Here is a 23,218-nt window from a genome sequence, read left to right on the forward strand (position 1 = left end):
TGGGCGTAGATGAGATCACCAGGGAGAGGAGTGGAAGCTCAGGGTCTGGTGGGTGGCCACTGCTATTGTCCTGGCTGGAGAAGATGGCCATGGTGGTGGCAGGGGGTGAAGGGGCTGATTCAAGACATGTTTTGGACAAACTCACTGGTAAAGTACATGCCAGGCGGGGAGATGTGTTGGACTTGAATGGCTCTGTGCCACTGAGTTCCTACAGTTGGTCAGCCTCTATCTGTGACCCCTGTGTGCTCCCAGTGGGGAGGTCCTCTTGTTTTCCAGGGCTAACCAACCCGGGTGTCTGTCTTCTCTCCCCTTAGACTGTTTGGAATGGTTCATGGCAGTCCGCCCAGGAAGGATGGAGCGGGGGGCTCCTGGATTCCCTTTCTCCCTGCCCCCCATGCATTATGCTGCTTTCTGGCCTCAGTTTCCCCAGCTCCTCTTGGGAAGGGGATGGAAGCGTGTTCAGTGTGGCCGACCCTTCCTTCCCCTCCCTCCACGCCCACCGACAGCCCTTCCTCCAGCCACCACTCCGGAGATCCCCAAGGTCTGCGGTATAATTGAGCTCGAGCCTTTAGTTAACGACCAGGGCCAGTAGGTAGCTGATTTCCTGGTCCTTGGGGTGGACGCTTGACAGGTTCCCGTGATGGTGGCTGAGGAGCGAAGGGAAGGAGGTGGAGTGACTGCTAATTAAAGCAACCCGAGGGCCCCAGTCTGGTCCAGTGGCCCAAGAGGGGTCCTCCCGCTGGGGCCCCGCTCAGTGCACATGTGTACACCTCTGGAGGGTAGACAGGCTTTTTGCTGATGCTGTGGCTGGGACGGTGGATCCGGGGGTGGGGGGCAGGGATTAATCGCTGGGGCAGAGTATTCCCGGTGCCCAGCTCTGGGTTGAATTAACTTCCAAGAAAACATCTGTCCCTCCCCTTTCCCTTGGAGAGGCAACAACCAGTTGACTCCATCCATCTGTGTCTCTCCCACTCTCTGCCTCCCGGATGGTGGAATCTAGAAAAAGCTTGCCAAAATCAAGGCGGACCCTCCCAGGTGGGTCTAGGGAGCAGAAGATGAGGGGAAAACAATGTTTCTGTTTCCCTGAGACATACACACACTTACCCACACATAATACACACGGACACCTCTGCCCCAGCCAAAACCAGATGAGTGTTTTAACACCAGAGCCTCTTGTTCAAGCCGGGAGCACACCGCACTCCTGGCAAGGCCAGAGGGTGACCTGAAAACCTGAATATTTCAGAGAACAAAAGGTCCTTGGGTCTGCTTTCCTGAGAAGGGCCTCGGTCCAGGGTTATTTGAAGGCCACGTGGTTCGGGGTGCGGGAGGCAGCGGGAAGGGCTTCTGCTCTTTCTCCTCCGGTCCAGGGCCGCGAGCTGTGGGAGTCCGTGCCCTGCTCCTGGCACCAGGCAGCCGCGTGGAGCCACGAGGCCCCTCCTCCAGCGGTGTGCGAGGCAGAGAGGAGCAGGGAAGCGGGGAGGGCGGGCGGGCGAGAGGCGCGGGGGTGGGGAGGCGCGGCGGGGGCGGGGGCGGGGGGGGCGCGGGGCTGGGAGATGGAGAAACAAACTCTATTTTCTGCTCGTCTGTGGCGGGAGGGCTCCCGCGGCCCACAGGCTCTCAGAGTGAAGCAATTTCAGATAGGGATGAGTGTCTGTTTTTCCCTGGAGCGGAGACTAAAAACCCCGAAAGCCCTTGGTTTCTCTTCCCATAATATCCTGTTCTGGAAAGTGCAGTGTGAGAAGGTGGAGGAAATGAGGAAGATCCTTCACAAATGGAAGAGGCCCTTCCCCAGCTTGAACGGGCAGGATGGGGAAGCCTGGCTGGGGCTGGAGAGAGGCCACCTCCGGGGTAGGAGAGAGGCCACCTCCGGGGTAGGAGAGGGGCTTGTGGCTGAGGGGGGTCCCGGGCAGGTGGCCGCTTGCAGACAAAGATTCGGATTCCTGTCCTGTCCCAGGGGCTGTTTGCTGGGACTGCTGCCGCATGGGTGGCTTCACAGGCCGTGGACAATGGCTTGCCCGGCTCCCTGCCTGGAGAGGAGAGGGTTTTGGAATTCTGTTGCTTTGTCTCTGCGGTTCCTGCCCTCCCAAAGCTCCTTGCGTTGATGCCTTCCCTCCAGACACAGGCGCTGGGCACCCAGCCCTCCTGCTCTCTCTTCCCTGCCACAGTGTGTGCCTGGCAGCAGTCGCGGCCAAGCAGATATGGACTGACTGCCATGTGAGTGCAGAGTTTCGGGATCAGCCCTGGTCTAGGGTTGCTGGGAGCTGGGTCTCTACTGGCAAATAGAAACCAGAGACATTATGCCTTGGAAGGGCCGCTCTTGCCTGCCGTGGTGGAAGGACAGAGGGAGCTGTCCCTACAGAGGGGCCATCATGGGGACACAGGGGAAGCCCCCTCCCTGACAAAGGAGAGCTGGGGGCTGCTGCTAAGGTTTCCTGCCAGGCCCCAAGTCACTTCAGGGTCCTGGCCCCCCTGCATTTACGTGCTGCACGATCTGCAGGGGGTGGGACTGCCTTACTGTTACCTTTCCAACATTCCCCCCGCCCCCGCCCGGCTCTTGGCACGGCTCACGTGGGGTACCAGCCTTCCCTTTCTGTTTCCGGAGATGCTGGCCTCTGCCAGGCCTCTAGGGGCCTTGGCCTCTGTAGAACCAAGTGGTTGGGAATGTGGACTCTGCCTGGGTTTGCATCCCTGTTTCGCTCCTTACGAGCAGGGTGACTGTAGGCAAGTCCCAGAAGCTCTGTGCCGTTTCATCTTCAGTAAGATAGTGGTGATGGTGGTACCGCCCCCTTCAGGTGGTCCTTAGAATTCAATGGGCTGAGTACGTAAGGGTGCTTAGAACACTGTTGACACCAAGTGGTAACGACTGGGTAAAGTCTGATATTACTATTGCTGTGGTTACAGATCTTCCCCATTCCTGGAGATGGCTCAAAGCACCCCTTCTGCAGAGAGCCTTCCCGGCCGGCCTGTCCCCAGGTCTCTCATTGTCTGCCCAGGTGGTTTGGCACCCAGTCACTTACTGCCGTACTGTCTGTCTGTCTGTGTGGTCTCTGGGGGTTGTCGAGTAGGACTGGTTTTCTGATGGGCTGGTGGCCAGTTTACTGGGGGTTGCCATGGGCCAAGTTCCTTTCCCCCAAATCTTGACAGCCTACTGAGTCCCCAAGTCTGTGACAGAGTGCCCACCCTGGCTCATGTCCAGGAGTGGCATGAGGGTCCCCTTTATTACTGGTAGTAAGCTTAGTGCATTGGGGCTAATATTAAATGGACTGAAATTCCCCAGAGCCCAGGGTGACTGGCAGTGCCCAGCCCAGCTTCTGCTCTTGCCTGTGTATCCCTGGTCCCCACTGTGAGCCCACCCGGAACCTTAGACGGCAGCAGCTCGCTCTTGTCCACTAGTCAGGTGCCTGGGGACAGGTACCACATCCTGTCCCATGTTCCCACAGTGCCTGCCTGTCTTGCTACATAGTAGGTGTTCAGTGTAGGCAGCGGGGAATATGATGAAGGCCAAAGGGATCTGCCTGGTTCTGAAAATTTCTGACAATGTCCTTCAGAGAGCAAAGGTGATTTCTTGTTCCATGGCTGAGCGTGGAGTTTAAGAAGCCAGATGAACCAGGGTACTGTGAGAATACTGGCCTCTTAAATAATGCCTCCTCCCTTGCCCCTCCTGGGAGTTGGGGCTACTACCTGCGGTGATGGTGAGAGGGCCAGGAGAGAGCCCGGGCCACCAGCCCAAGACGGGGCTGCAGGAGGAGGCCCAGCATTCCCAGGCCTTGCTTGATCACTCTGGTCTAACGATGCTGGGGGCTGGCCTAGGCCTTCCCTGGGCCCTGCTTCCCAGACCCTCGCCCCTCCAAGTGTGGCCCACTGACCAGCAACATCTGCATCACCTAGGAGTGTTCTAGAAACACAGAATCCCAGGCCTCACCCCAGTCCTACTGAACCAGAACTTGCATTTTAAAGAGTCCCTGGCGATTCACATACTTACCAAGTTTGAGAAGCTCTGGCCTAGAAGACAGTCCATCCAGGGCCAACACCAAGGAAGGTAGGATAGTGCCCTTGCTAAAAACATGCCCTCCTGGCTTCCTATCCCAGCTCCCCAGTGCTAGCAAGACACCTGGGCGGGGGGCGGGGGGCGGGTATAGCCTCTCTTGGGTTCAGTTTCCTCCTGGTTAAGGCGAGGATCATACAGTCGGGCCTTTCTCCTTGGGCTGCTGAACAAGGATTCGATGTAATAATGTATAACATATGTTCTGTCCTTAGCACACAGCCCAGGCATAGTGAGTGGTGGATAAATGCAATGTTAGCTAGCTTTAAGAATGAGAGAGTGAAGGGGGCTGCGGCGAGTGGGAGGGAAAAACACTGTGATTTGTGACGCTAGTTTTTGCACTGGGCTTGTTTAGTGGAGCTTAACTCAGGATCTAAATACCAGCTAGGACTCCCTGCAGAATTATTACATGGAGTAGCAGGGAAAGGGGAAGCCAGAGTTAATGTTTGTGATAGCAATTTTTAAGATTTGAAATAAAAAAAAGGTGTTAAAAGCAAGTAAAACCCCTGGTGATCGCAAATGAATTGCCTAAGTCCTCTTAGCAGATCCACTTGCCTGAGTGATGACTGTGTGTGCCGGAATGAGTGGCTTTTCCTTTCATAAGGAGGGAGAGGTGTGGCCCCCGTGATGACTCCTGGCTCTGACTCTGGGTCCTCCGTGCTCAGCGTGGGGAAGCCACGCCCACGTGGCGTGGGGAGGAGGTGCTCCGTGGGCAGGGCTGGGCATCTGGGCCTCCTGGCAGCTTAAATACTTACGATTAGCAAGTCGGGCGGGAAGAGGTGCTAAAAAGAGTCCTTCCCGCCTCCTCCGCTGGCATGTTTTGAAGGGAGTTCAGTTATGAGACTATTAAAATGTTATTTTGATAATTAAGCCCACAGCTGTTCTGAGGGCGGCAGGGGCAGGCGGCGCGCAGGCGGCAGAAGGCACGGTGCTCTCACAGGCTCCGCGCGAGAGAAAGCAGGCAGGGAGTGCACGGTGGAGGGAGGGTCGGCACAGGGCCCTGGGGCAGGGATGACTGCCGGGCTGCGGACTGCCCTGCTCGCCACGTCCGAGGTTGTCCCTGGGCGACCGGAGGGACAGTGCTCCAGGAAGCCCCCTATGTGGGGAAGGGTGAGCCGCCCTCACATGGGATGCCTACCAGGTTTCAGTAAAGACTGTCAGAGAAGTGGCCGACGGGGGATGCTTAGATCAGTGGTTCTCAGACAGGGGTCCCAGGACCAGCAGCATCGGAGTCACCTGGAAATTTGCTAGAAATGCAAGTTCTTGGCCCCGCCCAGACCTACTAAATCGGAAACTCTGGGGTGAAGACCAGAAACCTGTGTTCTAATGGATCTTCCATCTGATTCCAATGCTTGCTAAAGTTATAGACCACTGACCTTCGTGGTCACCAGGCAAATGGGGCTCAGCTTGCAAATGAAACCTTAGAGATTGGTAAGGCTTGGCTAGTAAGGCATAGGTGAGGGCGTGGGGATTGAGGGCACACAGGCATCCCTGACCCAGTCCTGCTCCTTCATTGTACTGGATGACAAAGAGAAGGCCAGAGAGGTTAAGGAGCTGGTCTGAGGCCACACAGAAAATCAGAGCAAAACGAATTAGTAAGCAGCCAGCTCTTTTGATTCCAGATCTTTCTGTTAGACTGTCTCTCTGAATGCTGAGGGCAGGGCTGGGAGAGAAGAGTTTTCAGCTGGAAGTGATGAGTAAGCCAAGGAGAGGCCCAAGGGTTATCAGCCCAGAATATAAATATTTACCTGTCTGGAGTCTCCCAGCATCCTCCAGTTGTGTTCTGCTAGAGTTGCTGTCAGCACCCACACCCATCTACGCACTCATGCACCCTCCTACCCACCCATCCGTGTATCCATCTGTCTACCCATCCATGCACTGTCTACTGCTTCCTCCTGCCTTCCATCAGTCTCTCGTCTTTCACTCATACATCTTGTCCACATATTCGTGCATCCATCCAAGTTTTCAAGTGGCCATTCACTCACCCATCCTCACCCATACATCCATCTATCCATTTTATTACTCATCTATTGATCCCAATTTTCCCTCTCCCCACCCCGCCATCTTTATGAAAAGCCTACTATGTACCAGGCATTTTCTATCATTCTCAATCACAGGAGCTTTCTTTATCATTTTATATCTGGTCACATGAGCTGGCCATGTGCTTTAACATACTGTTGAGCTGGGACCCTGACAGTGATCTAGTCCGCCCACAGCTCTGCCTGGGTCCTCTTCTCCCACCCCTCCCAGTGCCAAGCTGGCCCCACTGTGCCTTGTGAGGAGGCTCGACTTCCTGCCACCCCTCGGTGCATACTTCCGTCGCGGTTCCTCCGAGCTACGGTAGTGCTGAATCTCCTGGTCTCCCCTCAGCCAGCCTCTCCCAGCTCTGTGCTGTGATTCATGTTCTGCAAGTGTGCCCCCCCGGATCATGCCATTTCTCCACTCAAGACTCCAACGACTCCTCATTGCCTACAGAACAAAGCCTACAGTTTGGTTCTGCCATCAGATGCAATCCATGCTTGTTCCCAGGCTATTCACCAACCTTATGACCCTCCGGTTCCCAACCTGTGCTCCAGCCTGAGTAATTTGCTGTTTCCAGATGTCTTGGCACATTTTTGCACATGCTGTTCTCCTTGTCTAAAACGCCTTTGCCATCATGATGCTCCTTAATCCTCCATTAAAACCCTTCCCATGCTCGGTGGCCCGCACTAGTGTCCTCCCCCGTCTTACTCATGAGATCTGCTTTTGTCTTCTTCTGCGATGGGATGTCCCTCTGCAGAACCCTGTGTTGTCTCTTGTTCCATGTCATCATGTGTCTGGCTCTTGTTTGCAAGGCTCTTGTTCGCAAGGCTTATGCTCACAGTGGGTCGCAGGCCATAGCAGGTCTGTGTCATCTACAGCACAGCTGCCTACATGGAACCTGACCCACAGTAGGTGCTGCTTCAGAAGTGGGCAAATTCATCACTTAGTTACATGTGTCTGAGATGCATGTTATGAGTGAGAGCCCTAGAAAGGGCTATTGGGGCTGACTTTGGGGTAAAAAGGCCTTAAACCTCGTTGTTTTCCCCACGGGACACACAGGACCTGGCACATAGTTGGTGCTCAATAAATATTTTTTGAATGAAAGAATGAACCAGAATGTTCATCCTCCCCTTTAATGTGGTTTGTGATTTAAAAATAAATATTGACCAGATAAAACAGGAATAATATTAAAAGTTCAAAAGCTAACTTACCCCATGAGGTGCTGCTCTCCTAGGTTTGCAACCGCCTGCTGACTTGTCTGTGTGTTTGGAGTGACTGTGGATTCTAATGGGCAGGGGCTGTGTCTTAGTCATTTATGAACCCCAGTGCCTGGCACAGAACCTGACATCCTCCCTGCTCTTCTGGGATCTATTCTGTTCCCTCCACCCCTAATCTGTTGTTTATGTTGGACTTGAAGAGGCCTTCTGAATGTGGCTCCCCATCGCCCTTAGGTAGAGACCCTCAGTGCAGCCCCCAGGCCCTGCCAGGTCAGTGCTTCCCCCTCCCCTGTGCACACCAGCTTGTCTCCACACGTGCCCTCACTCTGTCCCCATTCCAGCCACACTGGCCTTCTCTCTCCTCTCCCAGGGGCTGGCCTTTGGGCAGGCCGTCCCTCTCCTTGCCCCTCAGTGGCTCTGAATGGATGTGCTCGGTGCTGTCCGAGCCGCCGCCTCTCTGTCTGCCCTCATGTGCCCCCATCCCTCAGGTTGCACGGAGGTGCTATCTCATTGCATCTGATGGTGAATATCTTCCTCCCTGCTGGACCGTGAACTCCACGTGGGCAGGTGCCACCGAGACCTGGGGCTTTGCGCGCTGCAGACTTCTGATCTGTTTTTTGAATGAATGAATAAAGAAAGATATGTGGTAGGTACTTAGTAAATGTTTAATGAGTGAATACATGAATGGCACATAATAGGTACCTGGCAAATGTTTGTTGAATAAACAAACAAATGAGTGAATATGAAAGGATACTCAGTGCTTCCCTGGGAAAGCTCTGGCCAATTAGGGCCCCGCTAGATAAGGGAGACTGTGTATCTGTCCTTTCAGCCCTCCTGTGCTCACCCCATCAGCTCCAGGAGCCTTCGCCTTCTGACCTGCCTGCCTCCCTCTCGCCCAGCACTCACAGCCAGGAGCTGTGCGAGGGGTAGAGACAGTGGCCCTGGAAGCTGCTGCTGACACAGTTGTGCTGGGGGTCAGGGTGGGGAATGGGCTGGGGGGTGGCCTTCTGGAGAGAAGCAGGGTGAAGCCTGCCCCGGCCTCTGGCCCCTGGGGTCACAACTGTTTTTGCACTTGTATAATCCTTTCAACTCTGCAGCCACCTGGTCCAGCCCTAATCTGGAAACATCTTCCAGAACATCTGTTTTCCTCCTCAATCAATACACTCCCCAAAGAGGGCCAACTTGCAAAATATTATATATAGCATCAAACATGCTATCTGAATTCAATTAGGTGATTTGGTTGGGGAGGAGTTTGTAGTAATTAAGCATACTGTTTTGGAGCAAATTGTAGCAAACTATTTCATTCTTCATTAACAGGCACCTCTCTTGACTCCCCAGGAGCTAAAGAGAGAGAGAGAGAGAGAGAGAGAGGAGGGAAAAAATTAACTAAATAGCCAGTAACCCCCACTCAGATGGCATGATTTACTGTAACCAATACGGGCTTTGATTTCCAGCTCTCTTGTATTATGTGACCACAGCGAAGTAACTTAACCTCTCTGAGCCCCAGGCTTCTCATCTGTAAAGTGGGGCTAGTAATACCCACCTCACAGGGCTGCTGTGAGGATTAAATGGTATCATAAATAAAAAAGCACAGTGCCCAGCATACAGTGGCTTTTCTTTAAAGGGTCACCGTGGCACGGAAGTGCACTGAGGCTGGATGATTTACGTTCTATTGGTCAGGGCCTTTTTCTACCAAGGCAGGGCCTGAAACGCATTTCAGAGTGCTTTTTCCTTTTCATTCTTTTTTAATTTTTTAAAAATTTATTTATTCTATTTATCTATTTTTGGCTGTGTTGGGTCTTTGTTGCTGCACGCGGGCTTTCTCTAGTCGTGGAGAGCGGGGGCTACTCTTCGTTGCGGCGCGCGGGCTTCTCACTGCGGTGGCTTCTCTTGTTGAGGAGCACGGGCTCTAAATGCGTGGGCTTCAGTAGTTGTGGCTCACGGGCTCTAGAGCTCAGGCTCAGTAGTTGTGGTGCATGGGCTTAGTTGCTCCACGGCATGTGGGATCTTCCTGGACCAGGGCTCGAACCCGTGTCCCCTGCATTGGCAGGTGGATTCTTAACCACTGCGCCACCAGGGAAGCTCCCCTATCAGAGTGCTCTTTCTTCCCAGAATATTTGTGAGGTTCTGGGAGCAGGAGTGAGGAGCCTCCTGTTTTATTTCCCTTCTTTATCACCTGCAGTCTACAGCTCAGGGCGGCTCAGTAGGAGAGGAGGGGCAGCACACAGGCTGGCTTCCAGTCCTGGCTGGCCCTGCGGCAGCTCTTGAGTCTTTTGGGCACGTGCTTAAGCTCTTGCTGCATCCATTTCCTTCTCTGTAAAATGGGGATAAGAATTATTACTCTTCTTCTAGGATTAGATGAGTTTAATAAACGGAAAGCACTTAAACAGTGCCTGATACGCAGTTAGCACCCAGTACACGTTGGGTTTTGTTATTCATTTGTTTGTGTTTTTGATTCAGAAAAGGCTCATTTAAGTTGTAGGCACTTCCGTGGTCAGGCTGGGGACATTCACAACCACCGTAACAATGATAGTAGCTGCCACTTATCAGGTGCCTACTGTGTGTCATAGAAGACCTAGAGGGGGCGCTTAGCATCCGTTTTTCATGATTGTTGCAACAAGCTTCCTATTACTTTCATCTTCCCAGTGAAGAAATGGAGGCTCTTAATATCACCTAGCAGAACATTTTAGGGCTGGGTTTTGTACCCAGGCCTGTGGGACTCCAAAGCTGCCCTCTTTTTGCTTGCCATGCCACCACTCAGGAAGACATGCCTTCCCAACCTGACCCTTATTGGGCATCTGCTGTGTGCAGACCATTTTCTCATCTGCAGTCACACTGGGCTGTCCAGAAGTTTGGAACGTCTCTATTGCGCCCCCTGTGGAGCAGTCTAACCCTTAGCAGCTCCCTTCTCCAGGGAGTCCCTAAGAGGCTCACCCAGGACAGTCTCACAGTCCCTGGAAGACGGGAAACCGGTGAGGAGGCTGTTGTCATGTAGACAAGAAAAGATGGTGGCCTGAAAGGGGGTTGCTGGCAGGTGGAGAGCAGTGGTTGAGTTCTGGAGAAATCATGGTGACTCCCCAGTGGTGTGCACAGTAGCTGCTGGGGGAGTTCCTTGGAGGGAGCGGGGTCTTTGGAGAGATAGTGTTCTGGGAAATCTTTCTAGAAGGTGCTGGTGGGGCTCGATCTGACTCCCTAAGGAGGGAAGGGGTCATTTCAGCAGGGGACATGGAGAGCAAAGGTTTGGAGGTGAGAAGCCCTGTGACCGGCTGTGGGGACTACAGGAGGAGGCTGTGATGAGGTCTCTGTCTTCAAGGACTAGCTCCCTGTGTGTTTTGGGACAAGATGCCTGTGGCCCACAGTGGCTCAAGTAGAGTGACCTCCAATACCAGCTCTTCCACAGAGTCAGGGCAGGTTGTGAATTTCAGCGCTCAGGAGAGGCCACCAGGGACAGGCGTGGGGGTGGGAGGTGGTTGGGAACCCTTACTGCACCCAAAGGACCTGCCTGAACAGGGAACACTGTATTCATTCATACATTAGTTAAGTCCATCATTGTACTTGATACTGTAGGGCAGGAGGGGAGGGGGAGGGAGGGAGGGAGAAAGAGAGACAGACAGATGGACCAGTAAGGGATAAATCCCTCTCTGGGAGGCATCGAAGGTTTATGAGAAGCACACTTGTGAGGACTCCTTGAGTTGCAAGAGCCCAGACCCTGCCTTAAGCTGGCTTAAGAAGGAACCAAGGGAATGAGTTCACTGGGCCTGAAACAGGAAGTTCTCAAGGCCTGGGTGGGCCCACCATCAGGACATGGCCTACCCAGTTAGGAAAAAATGGCCACCAGCCCCTCCAGGCTTATATCCTATTAGCTCAACAACTTCAGGGGCTAGAGTGTTTTATCCCTAACCTGAAGATTGATTGGCCAGGTCTGGGTCACGTGTTCATTCCTGAACCAATCACTTTATCCAGAAGCATGGAATACACTGATTGGCCAGGCCTGAGTCACATGCTCACTTGGGGGAGGTGGCCAACCTCTGGTAGAGGCTCCCTAAAGGACATCTGGGTGGTTGTTCCCAGAAGAAGGGAAAACAGATGCCAACAGGAGTAAAACCAAAGTCGGCTTCAGAGCGAGTAAGGGCCAGCTCTGCCCTGCAGGTCATGAGTAATTCGAGCTCTCAAGTGAGAGGGCAGAAGCTGGCCACCCACAGAGGGGTGGCTCCATGGGAAGAGGGGTCTTCTGGGACAGGAAATGATGAATCCGGTAGAGGCAACGTTTCCTAACATCTCACACACTTGATTTTCCTGCACCTGGACTGGATGTCCACTTTTTGCATCCTCCGCAGCTGTCCCTGGAGAGCGTTCCGGGATGAGATTGGAAGCTTTGCTGCAGGCCGCCAGTGGTCTGATTCCTGTTTGGCCACCATGAACGGTGACTGAGATGGAAGATCTTGCTTTTCCTTTTGAACTCTGCGGGCATCTGTCTAGCCTGGCTCTGTCTGGGTAGTGTGTGGTGTTTTCTGGGCAGAAACCCAAAACTTACCCCTGTTCGTGCTTTGTGGAACTGTTTGTCAGCATCATGGGGGATCGCTGTGGAAGCTTTGTACCTCCTTTTTGTCCCAAGAGGGAGACAGGTTGGTTTGGGAAATGAAAGGGTCAGCTAATGCCATCCTGGGTCACATCAAAGCCAGCCAAAGCCAGGTGAGCTAGCGCATCACAGCTTCCCAGGTGTGGAAGTTCAGGTTGTCGGAGGCCTTGGCCCAAGTCCCAGCCCGGCTTTGACTTGCTGCGTGGTCTTGGGCCAGTCTCCCTTCGTTTCCGTGCCTCAGTTTCCTCATTTGTCCACACTGGAACGTGAACACTTTCCAGAGGTAAAGGTGCACACGTGAGTGATGTCATCAAGTTGGGCCCAATTTCCTTCTGTCCCTAGAGACATCGAAACCCTCTGTGAGAGTTGGGGCCTCACAGCATGTGGCCCTCATTTTAGGACTCACCCCTCTCTCTGCTGGGAGAATCAGCTGAGAGATTCATAGACTGCCTGCCCCGCTCAAGTATGCTGCCTCTCCCTCGGTCCTCCCCTGGGTCCTCCCTCCAGTCGCCCCCTCTCCCTCCCCACTCAGTCCTCCCCTCCTTTCCCCCCATCAATCTCCCCTCCCCAGTCCTCCGCCCTCATCCTCCCCCTACCTCGTCTCCCCCCCAGCCCTCCGCCTCGCCCTCCCTGCCTTCGGAGGCGAAGCTCGGCCGCTGCCACCACCTCCCAGCGCTGGCCGCTGAGCCATTAGCCTCACTTCTCACTGACTGCGCGTCGGCACAGTAATCATTTTCAGATTTACAAGCATTAAATATTTTAATTTAATGCCTTGGCTCTCTTGTAATTCATGCACTTAATTATATGATAATTACTCAAATGAAAGAGATACAGCTGCTGCCGTATCAATTCTAAGGGAAGACTGGGTTTTGAGTTGGACTGAGTTTGGGAGGTGGGCCCACCTCCCTTGCCCTCCCCCCTCCAGCCCTTCTTTTCTCTGGGCCACATAGTCTAGAACAGCCCGTCCTCCACCAGCCAGTGCTGGGGCCAGGTAATCTGCTCCCATCTGCTCCAGGCACAGGGTGTGGGGACTGCCCTGGCTGGTGACCCACACTCCTGTGGGTGCTGCTCTGGGAACAGAAGTCTAATGGCTGATGAGCAGAGAGGGAGGAGTCTTGGGCTGTCCTCGGGTAGAGAGGAAGGTCCCTTTCTCTGCCCGCCCTGGGGAGCAGGGGCTGTGAATGCCGTCTGGGCTCCGTGCCTGGTGGAAAAGCCGGGGAGCCTTTCTCCTCCTTAGCGATGATGTCTGGGGGTGAGGGGTGGGAAGTGACTGCTCCGCTGAGCATCTCCACCGCAAATGGACAGGGGCCTGGGCCTCCTCCCACTGACCACCAAGGGGTTTGCAAAGACAGAGTCGGAGATGGGTGGAAGGTGCTCTCTAGTGGGAGCACCTCCCTTGTTCTTGTCACCCTTGCTGTCCCCTGCCTCCCCTCCTCTTCTCTTTCCTTCTATCCTTCCCCTTTCCTTTTTATTTCCCTATTTTTCTCCCCCCTTTTCTCTTTCCCTATTGACATCTAAAATTGTATTTAATGCCTGAAGGGTACTGGCTGGTCTGTAAGAATGGGAACTGTTCATATTTGGCAAGTGTTCCAGCTCCTCCCTCTCCGCCATGTTTGTGGAGCCCTGTTGGGTCTGTTGCTGCTGAGTGGATTGAGCAGAGGCCCTTTACAGTCGATGGCACCAGCAGACTGAGAATCAGGGGGCGTTGCCTTGGGCCAGGACTCTTTGGGTCTGGGGATGATGGCCCTTGGGAGGCTCTCTGCAAAACTGAACCTGCTTCCTTGGGAAGGAAAGCTCCTCCTCTCACCAAGCATCAAAGCCAAGTGCCAGGGGCTTCCCTGGTGGCGCAGTGGTTGAGAGTCCGCCTGCCGATGCAGGGGACAGGGGTTAGTGCCCCGGTCCGGGAAGATCCCACATGCCACGGAGCGGCTGGGCCCGTGAGCCGTGGCCGCTGAGCCTGCGCGTCCGGAGCCTGTGCTCCGCAACGAGAGAGGCCACAACAGTGAGAGGCCCGCGTACTGCAAAAAAAAAAAAAAAAAAAAAAAAAGCCAAGTGCCAGGTAGAGGAGTCCTGGGGCGAGTCCCTGGTGACAGGAGTCCGTGGTGCTCTGGCCAAAGCTTGTGAAGAAGTTGAGTCAGGAGGGTAGAATTTCCAAGCCAGTGAGTTCAAGCTTCTGCAAGTGTCCTTGTTTTTAGGGTGAGGAAGCTCCCGTGGCGGGGAAGACCTCGGCCTCTCTGGACCCGCACATTTCCTAGGCATGGGAGAGCTGGGCGGTGCGTTTCTGCTGAAGTGCACGTTTGCACTGAAAAGGGTTACAAACGGTTCGCCCCGTATGCAGACAATTTTCAGCTAGCTTACAGCAGCTGTGGCACCGTGCTGATAGATTAAAAGCAGCGACCAGCCCCAGAATGAAGTGTATTAGAACTCCTGCTGGGTCGAGCTGGGGAGAGGCCCACACAGCTGTCATCTAGGCCAAGTTTCCAACCGAAACCTCAAGAACAGGCTGGAACTCGGAGAAAAGTTAGCTTTCTAAATGAGGTGGCCGGCTGTTAATCAAGAGAGCGGGGAGGGGGACCGGCGGAATGCTGGGGATTTAGAACAAAAGAGGAGGAGGTGATGACTGGGGGTGTCCTGCCCAGACCAGAAGCTGTGCAGAACCGTAGCTCCTGGGGCCAGGGACAAAGAGGCTGCTGCAGGTGTGGGCCCCGGGGCAGGGCACAGCATCCCAGCCCCTCTCTGTGTTTTGCTCCAGACAGCTGGCTTGCGGGGTGGGTGAATAAGGACACTGAGGTGTTTCCACGTGATGTCCAAAAGGCCCCAAGACGTTAGTGCCACTGCACCATGCCCAGGGCTCCCTGGCTAGAATGGCTAGGGTGGCTCTCAGGGTTGGGGGCTGCCTAGGTCTGTCTTTGCCCAGGAAACATTTGCTGTCAGGGTCACCTGCGGCCAGTTTCCCCCTTGCCGTAGCACGGAGGCCTGGCTTTGGACTTCAGTTTTGAGGTCTTTAAGAGATGTCTTCTCTTGTGATGAGAAAGGCTCTTGACAGGAGTCTGGCTCTGGCCCCTGAGTCTAACTCGAGGCTGGAGGGGGGGTGGGTCACTTGGGGGCCCATCTAGACTACCCAATTATTAGAAAATTCAGAATGCCAAGGTTAGAAATCTGTGTATCATCTCCTCTTCCCCCCTCCTCCCCCACCCCCTTCTTCTTCTTCTCCTCCTCCTCCCCCCCCCTTTGATATGTTCCTATTTTTGAGAAGAGCAAAATGCTTCCCACTGCAAGGGCCCGGTGAGTCTGCACTGCAAAAAAAAGGAATATATCCAACTACAGCCTATGCCCATAATTCAGTTGCAGTTGTCTATATGGTGCATCACGGTGAATTCATCCTTTCGACGAACATTTACAGCATCTTCATTTGGGCAGGCCATCGGCCGTGTGTGTGTGTGTGTGTGTGTGTGTGTGTGTGTGTGTGTGTGTGTGTCAGGGAAGGTGGGGGCTTGCGTAAGTATCAGATGCGCTTAATTATTGGGGAATCGCAAACCCTGGTAAAGAGCCTGCTGGTAAATGCCGCTGTGTTACACACCCACTGGGATGGTCCTATGCTGGAAAGAGTTCTGGTTTCTAAAGCTGCCAGGCTTCCCCCCCCGCGCCCCCCCCCCACCCGCCCATCAGATGGTGGGAAATGAGTTCGGCTTGTCGGGGGGCATGATTTGAGTCTCCTGAGCGGATGTGGAGACGGTGGCTTCTTTTCTGATGTGCAATCAGGTTTCAGGTGTTTGCTTGGATTCCCGAGCTGGCCCTGCTGCTGGGATGGTCTGGTCTAGTGGCAGGCTGAGCGAGGCGGGGGTGTGGACAGCTGCCATTGGCTTGGTCCTCTGTGGTCCACGGGTGTGGGCGAGAGTGGTGCAGACAGGTATGTGGGCCTAGGATCCAGCTCTGGGAGGCAGACCACCACGGTTTGAGTCCCAGCTCTGCCTCTTGGTGCCTCCATGACCTTGAACAGACTACTTAACCTCCCTTGTCCCGTGTCCTTGTCTATAACATGAGGATAATGAACGTCTCTCTCATAGGGCTGTAGTGGAGATTAAATGAGAAAGCATGTAAAATGCTTACAACGACATGTGGTTGTAAGTCCCCAATGAACTGTAAGTACCCAATGAATGTGAGCAATTTGGTCAAATTCCTCTTTAATCTAGAGTAATTTGACAAGAATCCTAGAACCTCAAATCATCTAATTTTATCCTAGAATCCACTCACGAGTCTCTTCCACAGGTGCTCAGCTTTCCTTGAATGCCTCCCATGGTGGGGAGCTCACCCCCGTCTGCCATGACAATCACAGACAGCTTCTTTCCAAACTGTACATTTTGGCAGTTCTTACCCCATACAAAGACTTTCCTGACTTCCTCTTCAGTGTAGAGACCCAAGAAGGGTCAGCAGCTGCCACCCATTGGGTGTTTACCGGGTGCCAAGCACTGTACATACATTATCTCACCCATCCTCCTGAGTCCTAAGGGGAAGGTATTATTTTGCCTCTGTTTTACTGATGAGGAAACAGAGGGTCAGCGAGTTGACTTGTTTAAGGGTTACACAGATCTAGTGGGTTGGCTGGGACTGAGATCAGGTCTGTCTGATGTCAAAACCCTGTTCTTAACTATCCAAGCAAGCTTAAAACCAACCAAGAATTCTTCGGTCTTTTGCCTGCTTCTTCCCTCTCCATCTCAGTCAGCCCACTTTCCCCCAACGGCTTCTTCCCATCCATGTTTTAGTTGCACGAGTTGGGGAGAGTGCGTCGAGCTGTTACGTTTAGTGACGTGTCATGTATCCGGTTCCTCACGGCACCATTAAGCTGGCGGGGTAACTTCTGTCTGCAGGAGACAGAAACCACTCGCCAATGTGGTATAGTCTCTTAAATTAACAAAAGTAATAATCGGGTAAACTGGTTATTGTAATTTATCCACATAAAGCCGAGCCATGTGCCTGTATTGTCACTCGGGCCTCAAACCAGTAGAAAATAGCCAACAATGACCGGAGGCTCAGTGAGCAGGGCAGCTGCAATCCTGTGGTCTTCAGATTAGGAGAGATGATGAATGCATTCAGAACACATCCATTTCAGCAAGTGCTGCACGGATTATCAAATTTATTACCAAAAAAATTATTCATTTGTGCCCTATACCACACTTAATGCACCTGAAGTGAGACATTAGAAGTGTGTTTAATTCTGGGGATGGAAGAAAATACAAGTGCAGCAAATCTGCAGTCACAGGAGAAAGTTAATGCCCAGCGAAAAGGAATCAGTTTAGCTCTTGCTATTATATTTGAGGAGAACAGGTTGGTTTTTCTTTTTTATTATTATTATAAAAGCATACAGAGTCTCTTGGATCCCTGGTTCTAGTATTACTTTCAAAGAATATTTAAAGAGAAGTTATGAATTAGGGGGAAGAGACAAATGTGAATAATGTGTGCATGTCACCTCTCTCCATATATATGTATGTATATCTATCTATAAAATGTATGTATACCTGTGTATATCTATGTACATCTATATATCTATTTATCTTTCCATCCATCTATCCATCCATACACAGTAGTGTGGTATGCTAGTAAATATTTAACAATGAGCTGTCTGGGAGAAAAAAAAAAAAAAAGGAAATTCTGTTGGCCAATTTCTGTGGTGTAAATACTCCCACTACGGCTGATTTCAGACTCCCAATCTGACTTCACTGAACGTTGGGTTGGGAAGAGAAGCACACGATCAGCTCTTGGGAGCTAGTACGAGCTGGCTCCAGCACACCAGTGGTTTCTATACACACATACACATGTCTATGGTTTAAAGGGAAAAAAGAGAGGCAAATCATATGCATCGGTTTGGGCCCTGAGTATCATCTGTGTGTTTTTCCCAACCATCAGCCTCCCTGGGTGAGCTTGCAATATATTTTATGCAAGTAAAGAGCAGGTCTCCTCCCCTGGAAACATGGAGACTTTATTTTCATTAGGTTCCAAATGCAAGAGGAGAAAAGACAGAAAGAAAAGAAGAGATGGAGGGGGGCAGATTCCAGGCTTGGCCTCCCCTTGCATCAGCACCACTGCTTGTCTTCAGTGTGCTCGGTGGACTCGCCTCAGTTTTTATCCAGCCATTGTTCTTTTTTTACACTGCTTTTGCACACTGTGGCGTGTCTGGGGAATTTCATTAGTTGGAATATACGTGCAAAGAGTTCTGTTCCACTTTCATAAGGTCCCTGGATGGCTTGGACGAGGCCTCCAGGCCCCGTGGTAGAGCCGGTACCACATTCATATTCCTTCCCATCACCATACACATGGTAGCGCGGAGCCCAGACCAATCGAAAACTTGACAGTAAGTCTTTTGATTTTGCGGGGAAACCTTCATCACGCTGCGAATGTGAATATAGCCCAAAGGGAATATATATAGCCCAATATAGCCCGAAGGGAATATAGCCCAAACTGGACTTCATACTGTGGCAAGCTTGAAATCCCAGCCCCACTGCAGAGCCGGCTGATTGGAATAGTTGGAAACTGTATCCAGGAATTCGGCTGCAAGAACTTGGCTCACAGCAACTTCTGCCGTTTTGAAAGAAAACTTGTCAACTGGGGGAGCCACTTGGGGCCTGGGTTTAATCTGTCCAGGCAGTAAAGATTCACGGAAATGATTGGCCAAATTTCCCTAAAATGTTTAGAGCTCCTGCCTATGTGGGGACTCTGGCGGAGGGGAGAAGCAGGCTTGACGGCTCTGTGGCATCACTGTCACAGCCATGGCTGTTGTTACCGGCTTCGACGCTATTGCTATTTTGCTAATCGCCAACCTGCTGCCCGTGAGATAGCAGAGCTGGAGGTTCAGATAGAGCCACCCAGAGCACATGTTCTGCTTGGTACCCCCGACCCAGGCTGCTGTGATGGGGTGGTGTTTTTTGTACACCTTTCACCCTGGTAGCATCACCATGACATTTAGGGGGGGCTGAGGGTCAGAGAGAGACTGACATTGAAATCGTGGTCGTTTACTTGGTAAATCACAATCAGTGACGCTGTCTCTACTTGGGGGGGGAGGTCCATGGGTTGGCTTACCGGGGATGGTGCCTTGATTTCACTCTTCTTTATCTGAAGATGTTAGTGAATGAGGGACCCTACTGTGAAATACCCGTGAAATTCAAGGATCTTTGGTGCCATTACCCAGGAATGTCCTGCCGGTCCTGATGCAGGAGACCTTGGTTCACGTGCACAAATGCTGGGGCTTGACAAACGTCGGTGGAGCCAGGAGTCACGGTGTGCCATCTGAAGGAAAACGTATCACTGTCAACCTCTTTTTCCTCGACAAGGATGTGAAGTCCTAGTCTTTTAAGGGGGGGAGGAGGAGGCTCTTGGGGGAGAGATAAGTCGGTGATGGTGAGATGATTGAGTTAGAGAAATGTCTACAGACAGAACCTGATGAGTAGGTTGACTGGGACCTCCTGGGAAGATTAGAGGGAGTCTCTAGCCATCCGACCCTGGGCTGACGCCCACGCTCCCCTTACCTCATCACCAAGGAAGTCTTTCTTTTCTTTTCTTTCTTTTTATTTCCCCTGCTCTGCTCCCATCCCCTGACCCCCCAACTCAGAGACTCCCTCTCTGTCTGGCCTAGCCTTTTCAGGTGACCTGACAACGAGTGTGGCCATGTGTGCTGAGAAGGGAAGTACAAAGTAGGAAGTGAGGATACCCCGGGTAGAGCCCTTCTGTGTGGCAAGGCCACAGATCCGACCATAGACCTCTCTGGGCTGGGCCTCAGTTTCCTGATCTGTGAGATAGAAAGCACCCCACCCCAGACACACACCTGCCTCTCAGAGTGGCGCTGAGGGGCACAGGGGATGATGGACACTGGAAGAGGCACTCAGACCTCCAGAGTTACCCATCCTGGGGGCAGCCTGGGCTGGGAGTGGGTTCCCGAGGAGCTCAGCACTTGGGCCCACCTTGGACAGTCCCCGAGACCCACCTTCCAAGTGGTCACGACAGCTATGGCCAAGCCTTGCCGAGTGGGTCCCCCTTCCTCACTCCCAGGTACACCTCGGTGCTTCCCGATGCCAAGACGATTCAGCGGCGTGCGGGAACCTAGTAATTTCTCAGCTGGAGAGCGTTGTAAAAATACATTTACCTTCTGGAGGTTGAAAGGTTGTCAGATACACACCGAGCCTAATTGGGTCCTCAAAATGTTCAATTCCCGCTGATTTTCATGGAAGATGTGGATGTGGGATGGTGTGTGTGTGTGTGTGTGTGTGTGCATGTGTGCGTGTGTGAATTCACAGGCAAATTTGGGCAAATGATAACTTTTGAGATGTGTAGCTATGCACGTGTGCCTGAATCTGATTGGTCCACTGTTGAGCAAAGGGATGCTGTCCCCTCCACCTTGGGAAGGGTCCACTGGGCCACATCTGGGCCCACTCCTCTCATCCTGGACCAACCAAGTTGGGAAGGGACTCAGAGCCAGACCAGCCCGGAGCCACGACCATGAACCTGTAGAGGTGCCGCGGGACTTTCTCCCCCTGCGGGGTGAACATCACAACACTAGTTAATACTTCTTGGGTGCCCAAATGCCAAGCACAGTTTAAATGCTGTACATATGTTAACTGATTTACATCGCCACTTAGCACAGCACAAATGCAGTGCAGCCGTGGGCTTTGTCCCGGCGAGGTCCATCCCTGAGCCCAAGTTCTGAGCACCTGCCCGACAGAGTTGACTTCGGGGCTTGGAATTGATTTCAAGAACAGTCCTTGCTTCCATCTTACTGCAGGCCAACTGATGTCAGAGACTGTCACACTGCAAAGTGACCCCGTGCGACTCTGGTGCCGGCTGATTCATTCCCTTTCTCTAGGACCAGACACACATCCTATCCCCTCTCTGGGCTGTCTCCCCATTTGAGGATTGGCCCCTCTGGAGCCATCCCTCTACTGCTTTGGGGCCCCCAGATTCCCAGGCCCGGGGGCCCTTTGCTCAAATTTAGCATCCAGCACTTGACTTAGTTCGCTGCAGGGTAGCTGCAACCTGTCTGGGTGGAAATGAAGAGCCGATGCTGAGGGAAGCTTCAGGATGGAACCTCTTCCCTCCTGGCCCTTCCCCGGAACCCCTGCTTGTGGCCTCCCTTCATCTGGTGGGTTAGGAGGAGCCCTCAGACACCCGAGTGCCCTTCCTGGGACATTAGCCCCCTCCTCTTGGTGAATCCAGTGCGTTTGGAAGGACTGGGTGCCCACTTAAGCACCACATCGCCGTATGGCTCCCTGGGCCCTGTAAGAGAGGGTCCTCCCGCTGCCCTTAGGTTGACGGACATCCCATTCCCTCATCTGGTCCAGCCTCTGGCCATGCCGCCCTTCGACACCCAAGCTCCTGTCTACCCACTGCCAGACGATGGGGTCGGGGCGCTGCGTGCCCAGCCCTGGGGTTCCGCCCAGCCTGCAGCCCCCTCCACCGTCGCCCGATTGTTTGTTCAGCTAAGACAGCCGGCCCGGGGAGTAGGAGCGGGGCTGGGCTGCAGCGTCTGGCCCGGTTCCTCCTGCCAGGGGCTCATTTGTATGCAGAAGGGATTAGGCGGAATTTACCGTGGCCTCGCCCTGGGGAGCTGCTCGCGCCCTAGGAAGACTCTTGGAAGGCGGTGTGCAGTTGGTAAGATTAGAACAGGCCCTTCTGCCGCCGCGCACGCCCTGGTCACTCTCCAGGCCGCCAACATCGAAATCATTTTCATTTATAACCTTTTTGATCATCCAGCCTCAAAGAGGGCCCGCCTTGTGGGACAGCGGGCACCAAAATGGCCCAATTATTTGGAAGAGGAGGGAGCTGCTGAAAACAGTCAGATGTGAGAGACAGGGCACTTGATCTGGGCTCATGGCTTTTTTTCCTGCCTTCTCCCACCTATATTTTTACAGCTGTTGACATATATTGAGTTACATGTGCCTGGCCTCGATCCCCGCGGTACTGTTTCAAAGATCTGTTCACCATGAAGTGTGTGGTTCTCAAGTAAATGACTGACTTCAAGAAAGCACAGTAGTTTAAATGTTACTATAAATACGGGAGCTAAGACATTTTAATTATAATTTTTGAGTTATACAGTGGTAAGTACACCAGGCATTTACAAAAGAATTTGTGTGGAGCTCCAAGACTGTGCTCTCTTGTGGATAAAGAAGTAACTGCAGGTGGTTAATTCTGCAGCCTGGTGGCCGGACTCTTGTTTACTGATGGCCAGGAGGGGAGGACGGTGGCTGGAGTCCTTGGAAGTCTCAGTTCGGGACGTTGGAGTCAACTGCACACATTTATGGCGCCCCTCTGCTTGCAGAGTTCTGAGCTGGGGCCTCGGAGTTGATGGGGCAAAGACTCCCCTCTCACGTTTATAATCCCATGGGAGAGGACAGCTAGCACATCAACCAGCACTCTCTTGGGGAAGGGGAGGGCTTTGGAGAAGAGGTAATAACACTTCTGCTCTGTCTTGAAGGGTGAGGAGAGCCACAGGGAGTATTTGGAAATGAGCAAAAACCCAAGTCGGTCCTCGGTGTGAAAACAAATATTCTGAGCAAGGCGGACTGACCGCCCCGCCCCTGTGCATGGCTCGCCTTCTCCCTGGTGTCATTTAAGTCCTCCACCCCCAACAATTGGAAAGCTCCCAGGGGCAGGGAGATGTCAATGGCCTGGTGGGCTTGGAAGCCCAGCCCTTGGGTGCATTGGGTGAAGATAATTCCTAGGTGAGATGAGAGGGAAGCCAGCCTGTGGCTCTCATGTTCTTGTAGTTTTGATGGGAGCAGTCTTTTGGGTCACCTCCTTGTTTACGCTCTAGTGACAAGGCATTAGATTAAATGAAAGAAGCAGACCTGGGCTGGTGCATGACTGTTGCCCATCTCATCCACCCCCATTCCATCCATCCATTCATCCATCCACCTGTTTCTCCACCATCCATCCAGCTATCCATCCATCCACCCATCGCCTGTCTACCCATCTATCTACCGACTCACTCATCCCTCCATCTACCATCCACTCACATGTCTGTCTGTCTGTCTACCATCCATGTTAACCACTCATCTGTCCATCCACAGATCCATTGATAATCCCTGAGACATTATAGTGTAGGAGTTAAAAGCAGGGGTTCTCTTGAATTCAAATCCTACCTCCATCACTTATTAACGTTGTGTCCTTGGGCAAGCTACCCAGCCTGTGAGTTAATCCTCTTCATCTGTAAAATGGGGGATAATAGTAAACGCTAGTCAAAGCACGTTGCTAAAATTAAATGAGATAGTGTGTGCAAAATGCTTAGCACGGGGCCTGGAAAACAGTAAGGACTCAGTAAGTGTCGGTTTTGCGTACTGCGTGACACCTGTGTGCCAGACTCTGTCCCACAGC

General features: G+C 52.8%; 1 protein-coding gene across 1 annotated transcript in view; it reads left to right on the top strand.

Moving 5' to 3' along the window:
* ZNF423 (zinc finger protein 423) overlaps window positions 1-23,218 on the top strand; it is a gene marked incomplete at its 3' end in the record, with an annotated part of 299,958 nt that overhangs the window by 244,337 nt on the left and 32,403 nt on the right. The gene's annotated exons all lie outside the window — the stretch shown is intronic.

This window comes from Leucopleurus acutus (genome assembly GCF_964270905.1).
Source record: "Leucopleurus acutus genome assembly, chromosome: 20".
NCBI lineage: Eukaryota > Metazoa > Chordata > Mammalia > Artiodactyla > Delphinidae > Leucopleurus > Leucopleurus acutus.